Below are 7594 nucleotides of genomic sequence, written 5' to 3'. Positions count from 1 at the left end.
ATCTCCTTGGGCTTACGCTAACAAACGACAGGTTCTCATACACATCCAAATTATACTCAAACATCTTAAAATCAATAACTACAATGATTGCAAAGAAGTGTCGATAAAGCAAAAACAATATACACCACAGAAAACTGGATTTCTTTACATTACCATTTGCAAAATAACAAGGCGCAGATAGATTACCTTAGCCCCTAAAGAAAACAGAACGTACAGCAACCGAAAAAAAGGTAACTTGCTTACACTTTACTCAACCTGCAGGTATAATGCAATTATAATGCATTGTAAGACTTGTCCTAAGCATTTATGACCCCCTATAATGTCTTATCTCGTAATGATCTGGACTAAATAAACAGCCACTGAGTCAGTTAAACATTACTTACATAGAAATATAACATTATTAGCCTTAAAATAAGACAATGGCACATACATGCTTTAAAAGTAATAAAACATTATTCCTGCAGTCTACGTTAAGTATAACTGACAATTTCATACGAACAGAATCATCAGGAAATAAGATCCACATTTAGATCTTAAATATTTTGTGGAAACAAACTGCTTTGACCACATCGATTACACACAGTCTCGGCTTTAACATTTGCACTACTAAATCAGTTCTTTATGAAACTGATCAACAAGAGAACAGCACTGCTAGCTCACTACAGTGTCACGGTTATAGGGGTTGCGATGACATGATAGGGAACGTCAAGCGCCGCAAGAGGTTTGTAGATGCAGACAAGATTATATACCACATTATGGAAGACACTGCTCCCGATAATGTTTCAGGATTAGAAAGTGTGCATACTGTACACCAAGAGACCCATACTAGAGACCGCCTTGAGTGTTTACCTAAAGGCAATTACACAACAAACGTCTGTTGAACGTCAGTTTGAGGTGTCGATTCAGAATAAATTAACGGCTGGCGGCCTCCTGACTGGTGCTGCAGTGTAAGTCTCTGCATTACAGTGCTGAGGCGCCACTACAGCCTGGGGTTTGATCTGTGGCCGGGAATCCCATAAGGGTGGTGCACACTGGCCCAGCACCGCCCGGGTTTGGGGAAGGGATGGCCGGTTGGGGATTCCTTGTCTCATCGTGCTCCTTGTGGCAGGCCAGGCGCCTGCAAGCTTACATCGGTCATCAGTCAAACGGTGTTTCCTCCGACACATTGGCACAGCTGACTTCCGAGTTAAGCGAGAAGTGTGTTAAGAAGCAGCGCTTCTTGACGAGTCATGTTTCTGAGGACACGTCTCGACTTCAGCCTCTCCCGAGACCGTTGGGGAGTTGCAGCGATGAGACAATTGGATATTACGAAATTGGGGGGGGAAATGGGTAAAATAATAACGGCTACCTCGCAGGATCTGCAGTCGTTTGTAAAATAATTGAGTGAATGGATTGCGGTATGGGCTGGTCTCTAGTATGAGTTGGTCGGTCTGACAGGTACACTGCCATAGCAGATGCTGCATTGTCATCTGCCGTTCTGCCCCTGAACAAGGCAGTTAACCCACTGTTCCTAGGCCGTCATTGAAAATAATAATTTGTTCTTAATTGACTTGTCTAGTTAAATAAAGGTAACATTTTTAAAAAATGACAGTATAACTGTCATAATTATGGAAGGCACTGCTCCCGATAATACAAATAAAATAAGGCGTTAAAAACTATCTATAGTGAACCGTGTCACTGAAAAATAAAGAAGGTAATAGACGTTTGCAGTGCCATGTGGTGAAGACCCTTTATCTCCCCCAGCTTTATCTCCCCCAGGTTTATCTCCCCCAGGTTTAAGCTATTGTATTTATGTAAGCAGACCATTCTGAGAGCTCACAAATGTGGTGTGAGGATGTTGCTTGAAGCGTATAAAACAAGGGCTATAGCCCTTGGTCTAAGGACAACTGAACATCATTGACTAGGTTAGGTTCAATTCTGTCTTACCTTCTGAACTGAATGTAAGTTTTATCCCCTTTGGCAACATCTCTCAGCCTTGGTCTACACATTTTTCTGCCAATGAGATCTCTCTACAACAGCCCAGGTTTGAATCAAATGTAAAGTAACAACAGTGTCAAAATAACAGCAGTCTGACTGTGATTGTGTTCATGGTAGGTAATAACACAGAAATGACCTTTTTGTTGTATTCACAAAGTGCCTCAGATCGATCACACACACACACACACACACACACACACTTGTGTTTGTGATATTATATATTGGGCTAAAACTGCATCATCAATTTCACTACATTCAAAATGTTCTGTTTTACCATAGTAAGATATTTGACATAAGTAGGCAATTTGTCAATTGTTTTAAACACCAATGTACAAATGTGTCGTTAATCACACGTCATTGTGAATGCACTTCAGGAAAGCATTTTTTCCCGCAAGAGTAACAATGGCCTTTCACTTATATTTCTCAAACACAAATTCAATTTAGGCAGTTGAATTATCGAAAAAAGGGGAGGTTTTGTGTTATGGATTTCAATACGTAGATTTTGTAGATAAGTAGATTTCCTCTACTTAATTTTCCTGTATGGGTGAACCTCTGATGGTGCTCTGACCTATGGCTATATTACTAACTTGGGTGTTTTGTTTAATGGGACAATAAATGTCAAGACAGGCTATGATCTCGTTAAATGGACCAGACGTTCCCCGCCAGTGAGTTGGCACAGCCCTGGATGGTCCAGGTTGCCAAGGCAAACTGATTCCGGAACAGATCAACGTCGGCTTCTGGGTGGTTGCTCTGCAGGGCGTCCAGGTGGTCCGACAGAGCCTTCAGGGTGTGGGAGCCTGAGCCCACCAGGATGTGGCGGAACGGAGTCTCCCTGGGAGACACGTATGGGGTCAGGAAGTCCCTCTCCACCCAAAGGAGGAAGTGATGTAGAGAAAACAGGTAAGTAAGGTTTCAGTATCGTCCTCCACTCAAGGTTACACAATGAACCATGTGCGCAGGCACTGTCGTGCTGTAATGTAGAATCATGGTAATTCTCAAATTAAGTGGCTTATCTTCCCATTGGTGTCATAATTACTTGAAATTCAAAATCATGTGACTTTACATGGTCAAATTCCATCAAAAGAGATCCTCAAATGACCAGACAACACTTGAGGTTTTGAGGAATGAGAGGACAGGCATTCACCCTCATGATACGGTCGTTGATGCAGCGGCACATCGCCACATCCTACAGGTCGCTGTTCTGGATGTCATAGGTCAGGCTGCGGGAGGCTCGGTTGTAGGAGCCAGATGCGGACATCAGCCACTGAACAGTCAGGGCCTTGGGCAACATCTCGGGCTGCAACTGGGGTCAACAACAATCAAGATCAAAATAATTGAGCAGAGGCGTCAACAGAAATGCTGATAAAATCAAAAAATGTGGAGGAAATAAACAATACAGAATAAAACAAAATCACAGGCAGGCAGACTAAACAATATTTTATTGTTAATTCTCCAATGGCTTCACCAAAATCACCAAGTTCACGGTTCTATACCTGTACGGTTTCTTAACATCTAGCTACCAGACAGCGAACATATCCTTTCCCACCATCCAAGCCACTGGATTGTGCTGTGCTGAAATGAAGCATTTAGGCCTCGACTTACCCTCTGCACGGTGTTGACCTTTCGCTTAATGTTGGCCACATGGCTTTGGATCTGGTAGTTGTACTTCTCCACGTCCAGGCGCAGCAGGTGGTCGTGGACCAGCCGCAGGGCCATTTGCCCAGCAATCTGCCCCGTAGACACAGCGAGCTTGGCCACCTGGTTGGACGTGGCTCCGTACAGATTTTTGCGTGTATCCTGCAGTGTCCCGATATATGGGTATTCCTCGCCCTGAGACACAGTAAAATAAGGATAAGGGTAAAGAATGTCAACAATTACATGTACCATACTTAAAAATGTATGCATGCATGACTAAGTCGCTTTGGATAAAACGTCTGCTAAATGTTATAGACACTGAATAAAAAGTGTGGCATATCAAGATGCTGATTAAACAGCATAAGCATTATACAGGTGCACCATGTGCTGGAGACAATAAAAGGCCACTGAAATGTGCAGTTTTGTCACACAACGCCACAGATGTCTCAAGTTGAGGAAGCATGCAATTGGCATGCTGACTGCAGGAATGTCCAGCAGAGCTGTTGCCAGAGAATTGAAAGTTAATTTCTCTACCATAAGCCACCTCCAATGTCATTTTGGAGAATTTGCCACCACAGCCAACAGGCCTCAAAACCGCAGACCACATGTAACCACGCCACTCCAGGACCTCCACATCTGGCTTCTTCACCTGCGACCATTTTTTTACATTTACATTTTAGTCATTTAGCAGACGCTCTTATCCAGAGCGACTTACAGTAGTGAATGCATACAATTCATTTCATACATTTTTTTTTATTCCTGTGCTGGCCCCCCATGGGAATCAAACCCACAACCCTGGCGTTGCAAACACCATGCTCTACCAACTGAGCTACAGGGAAGGCTAGCCATCCGGACAGCTAATGAAACTGTGGGTTTGCACAACCGAATAATTTCTGCACAAAATGTCGTCAGAAACAGTCTCAGGGAAGCTCATCTGCGTGCTCGTCGTCCTCACCAGGGTCTTGACCTGACCAAAGTTTGGTGTCATGACCGACTTCATTGGGAAAATGCTCACCTTCGATGGCCTCTGGCACGTTGGAGAAGTGTGCTCTTCAAAGATAAATCACGGTTTCAACTGTCCTGGGCAGATGGCAGACATTGTGTATGGCGTCGCGTGGGTGAGCGGTTTGCTTATGTAAATTTGAACAGAGCGCCCCATGGTGGCTACGAACAATGAACACAATTGTATCTTATCGATAGCAATTTGAATGTACAGAGACACCAAGATGAGATCTGGAGGCCCATTGTTGTGCCATTCAGCCGCCACCATCTCATGTTTCACCATGATAATACACAATTCTTGATACACACGGTAAACTGTTGCGCATGAAAAACCCAGCAGCGTTCGACTTCTTGACATAAATTGGGGCGCCTGCCAATTACTACCATACCCCTTTCAAAGGCATCTACAGTTGAAGTCAGAAGTTTACATGCACTCAATTAGTATTTGGTAGCGTTGCCTTTAAATTGTTTAACTTGGGTCAAACGTTTTGGGTGGCCTTCCACAAGCTTCCCACAATAAGTTGGGTGAATTTTGTCCCATTCCTCCTGACAGAGCTGGTGTAACTGAGTCAGGTTTGTAAGCCTCCTTGCTTGCACATGCTTTTTCAGTTCTGCCCACAAATGTTCTATAGGATTGAGGTCAGGGCTTTGTGATGGCCATTCCAATACCTTGACTTTGTTGTCCTTAAGCCATTTTGCCACAACTTTGGAAGTATGCTTGGGGTCATTGTCCATTTGGAAGACCCATTTGCAACCAAGCTTTAACTTTCTGACTGATGTCTTGAGATGTTGCTTCAATATATCCACATTATCTTCCTCCTCATGATGGCATCTATTTTGTGAAGTGCCCCAGTCCCTCCTGCAGCAAAGCACCCCCACAACATAATGCTGCCACCCACGTGCTTCATGGTTGGGATGGTGTTCTTTGACTTGCAAGCCTTTTTTTTTTTGACTTGCAAGCCTTTTTCCTCCAAACCAAACAATGCATTCTGTATACATAAATAAAATACACCGTACACACCCATTACAACTCCATCCAGGTTGATGTAAGAGAAGGCTTTCATGTTTAGATTAGACAAATAACCCTAAAAACAGAAAGGAGTTGAGACAGAGTATCCAAGTAAAAAAAATAAAATTGATCTATGGTTTGCATTAATATCAAGTGTGCTGTTCTTACTTCCAATCACTCGGGGGCGCCAACACTCCCAACACTCCCATACTCTCCATCACTCCAGCTGGCAAACACAATGCTCCTCCTGGGCTTAAAGCCATCTGTCAGAAGGAAACAGACAGGAATCATAGGATAAACCTCATTTTATCATCATTCACAGTTGGTTGCCTCCTTACAGGCTATGGGGATATGTTATTTATAATGTGTAACCATTCTTTTTTTGTATTACTATATCTGTACTGTATGCAGAGTATGTGGACATTCTTCTGTCTGTGTATTGTTAATTGTAAGACAATGTCAGCACCACTTCACCAGGTCAAATTCCTGGTACATGTAAATGGCAGATAAAAGTGATCTATAGGCCACTTTTTAAATTTTTAGACTTCTCCTGTAATGTGCCCAGTTAATGTGAAGAAAACCCCACAGTCACCTAAAATTAGTCTTTATTGACCGCAAATAACAGAAATACTCCTTGAGATTTATTGAATACATTAGAATTAACCCCAGCCACTCGACGAACACATTTCAGAGAATTGATATTTAAGCCCAAAATAGTATAGTAGATTAGAGACCGGGGATTCCAGACTAAATAATTTAATCGCAACGTAACACAATATATTTTCTTAATATAATCTTACTTATAAAGACAATAACTTAAGAACTGTAATACACTACTGAGATGGTATTCAATAAATACGTTTTTTCATCTAACATGTCCAAGAAGTAATGCATGATTCAAGATTTTTGATATGCAACCTAATCCAGTGATTGCCAACCCAAAATTCATGATAATTAGGCCATTATTGTTATATTTTACTGTCAAAATAGGGCTCCAGACTTTTTTTATTCAATAGAGATGAATTTGCCTTCATCTTTAGGTCCACTAATCTTACACAGGCCTAATTGAATTAGTGCTAATTCCACACCTGAGGAAGTGGAAATTCTAGGGCTCTATAAAATCAACTAACACGAACAGCTACAGTGGTAGACAAACAAGCGCACCATACACACACAGACAGGGGCATTCCATGTTGATGCCTCTTCAGAAAGTTGCAGGAAATACAAATCACGGATGCATTCTGTTCATGTCTTTTTATAAATTTGGGCAAATAAATTAATTGTCTAATGAGCTCAATACATTTAATGATTTCATACTATGTTCAATATTTCCCAATGAGAAGTGCACTGATGGCCGATATGCATTTCACGCACATTTTTTACTCACACAGCGAAGTCAAAGGGTCACAAAATATTACTAAATGGTTGCCAACTGGAACCCCGAGGGACCCGTATCCATTATGTCTATTCTATGACTTTTCTATGGTTCGGCCTGGTATCATCACCCACCATTTTTCACCATGTCTGAGATTGCACGGGCCACCTCCACCAACACACTGGTGCCCACGGTGGAGCTGGCAAAGCCTGGCCCCCATGAATCCCTTTGGGCACCGATAACCACATAACGATCTAGAGCAAGGAAGGCAAAGACACAGCACATGTAAAGGGTGTAAATGAAATGTAAAAGGACATTTGATATTATAGTATTTGCCAATGGGCTTTGTGATGCTAAGCAATAGCAGTTAGCCTCTAAAGTTGGGGTCAATCACATTTTATTTACCTTAATGTGGCCATATCGTCATCGTCTCCCACTTTGCCTACACCTGACCAACCTCTAGGGGCGCTTTGCGCTCCCATCCCGCTGAGTTGAGACAAAGATTTTGTGGAAAAATGTTAGGCACTGATTTAAGGTCAGTTTTTACATTTTAAAACTTAAATGGTTATGGTTAGGAATGGTATGCAGATCCTAGA

The 7594-nt window shown here is 42.3% G+C and overlaps 1 pseudogene; it reads right to left on the bottom strand.

The window, feature by feature from the left end:
- Nucleotides 1-2616: 2616 nt before the first annotated feature.
- The window catches only part of LOC115157706 (transferrin receptor protein 1-like), a 7704-nt pseudogene continuing 2726 nt past the window's right edge, over nucleotides 2617-7594 (bottom strand).

The sequence above is a fragment of the Salmo trutta genome, chromosome 21, assembly GCF_901001165.1.
Source record: "Salmo trutta chromosome 21, fSalTru1.1, whole genome shotgun sequence".
In the NCBI taxonomy this organism is placed as follows: domain Eukaryota; kingdom Metazoa; phylum Chordata; class Actinopteri; order Salmoniformes; family Salmonidae; genus Salmo; species Salmo trutta.
Note: the sequence above shows the minus strand (reverse complement) of the source record. Positions and strands in the feature narration are given on the sequence as shown.